Source organism: Phocoena phocoena, chromosome 9, assembly GCF_963924675.1.
Source record: "Phocoena phocoena chromosome 9, mPhoPho1.1, whole genome shotgun sequence".
Lineage (NCBI taxonomy): Eukaryota > Metazoa > Chordata > Mammalia > Artiodactyla > Phocoenidae > Phocoena > Phocoena phocoena.
Genome location: NC_089227.1, coordinates 99,402,171 through 99,404,127, shown reverse-complemented (window position 1 = coordinate 99,404,127; position 1,957 = coordinate 99,402,171). Strand labels below are relative to the sequence as shown.

Sequence of the window (1,957 nt, the reverse complement as noted above, 5' to 3'; positions counted from 1 at the left end):
CAATCCTGAAGCATTGGCAGCTGCGCTCTGCACCGCCCGCAGGGGTACAGGGGGATTTAAAGGGCCCAAAGCTGAAACCCCACTACTGAGGCAGAAGAATGTCCACACTGACGGGAACCAGGGTTTGTTCCTCCCCCTGGGGATCTCATGACCATTGACCACCTGGGTTAACAAAAGGCACTCTTCCAGTGTTCACCTCAGATGAAGGCTAAGGGTAAAAGGCGATAAGGAACTCACCTGTCTTGGGTGCATTCCTTGTCGAGTAGGCTGAAGTTCAGTCATGCAGAAGGGGAGGGGGTAGGACTGCCGGCCTGAGATGAAGCTGCCGAGATGGGGTCAGTGTGGTTCAACCGCGCAGGCTTGCTCTAACTGTCTAATAAGCACCGGTGTAGCCTCACCAGCACTTCTGTGTATTTTCCATCCGCCCATGAGGACAGCTCCACTGCAGGCTAAACCCGTTCCCTCTCACCTTCTCCTTCCCCCAAGCCTGGACCCCCTCCCACCTGGCAGCCCTGCAGCTTCTCCTCCCCCCGATTCATGGCAAGGCATCTAAAGCCACTGATGTTCTCCTAGAAGGGCTTTTAGAATGACCCAGATCGGCAGATGCCTAATGTGGCAGCGGGAAAATCATCTAATGCTTCTGTGATATGAGTGGACGAAAAGAAGGAGGCGTGCTGTTGAAAAGCAAAACTTTGCAGGCCTAACAAAACCTGAATCTCTGGAGAGGGGGCCCAGGGAAAGTGTATGTTTACATTCCCACAATCCCAGGTAGTTCTAGTGCTTGGGTGAGCCTTGAGTCCACATGATCTTGGCTGGACACACATTTCTGGTTCTAGGACTTTCCATTGCCCCCGCCCAGGAGATGAGCTAGACAAGCTTCCTTCTTACCCGCCCCCCCCCCCACCTCCTTTACCAATTATTGCACCCCTCAATCTGCCGAGTAAGAGCCCACCTGAAGGTGCCATTTGGTGTAGGTACTGAAACAAAGCTTATTTCAGGGGACACCTGGATTTGAACCAGGGACCTCTTGATCTGCAGTCAAATGCTCTACCACTGAGCTATATCCCCCTGCTTGTTAAGAGTATCTAATAAATACCCTTTCACCTGTGTTGAGATGCCCACACCCACTGTGCACGGAAATTTCTATTGATTCTCAGAAAGTTCTGGAGATAGGGGAATTTTGCCTTACAGAAAGCTAGCTTCTTCTTCCCCATAGATCCCCCTCCCAATTTTGGCCCCCAGAAACCTTCTCTGCTCACAATCTTGCAGTCTCATTTTTCTTGGTACCACTTGGCAGGCACCTGCTGGTTGCTAAGAGCTGGACCACCCCTGCTTCCTTCCTCCCTCAGCAAGCTCCATCTGCTTTCAACTTGCCTGTGGCTCTCTCTTCTCCACCCTCACTGCTATCCTGCAGGATGGACTGGGGGCTCCATTACCCGAATCATCCTCTCTGCTCTTCTTTCCTCTCATCACAGCTACTTCTTGGCTTTTGGCAGGGTCTTGACTGAATCCAGACAAATTACTTGAATTTTTTGCCGAAGAGGCCACAACCCTCATCCTGGGGCCCAGGAAGCTGTCCCAGCTGTCCCAAGGGGCCTCAATCCAGAAGGTCAGCACAGCTGGAGCAGCAGGGACTTCCCTGAGAATCAGGACCTGGGATGCCTCTGCTGGATGAACCCCTGGCCTGAGGCATAGCACTGCGCTTCTAAGGAGTGAACCTAGCCCCTGGCCAACACCACCCGGAGATCTAAAGGCCATGTAGACCTCAAAAGTGTAGAGTAAAGACAACTGCCCAAAGGTGGTGAAAGTGCCTGTTATATCCGTGTCCAGGAGACCAACGTTGGGAATGTACAGGGGCTTGCAAAGGAAACCCTGGACAAGGGAAATATCCCCCCATCATCCATCCATTTAATTTAGTGACGTTATTTACATTGTTGCAAAGTAAAAAGGTAATCTC

The 1,957-nt window shown here is 51.8% G+C and overlaps 1 non-coding gene across 1 annotated transcript; it reads right to left on the bottom strand.

Moving 5' to 3' along the window:
• Positions 1–996: 996 nt before the first annotated feature.
• Positions 997–1,068, bottom strand: TRNAC-GCA (transfer RNA cysteine (anticodon GCA)). The gene has a single exon. It is a non-coding gene; the product is annotated as a tRNA-Cys (tRNA).
• Between the last annotated feature and the right edge of the window lie 889 nt (positions 1,069–1,957).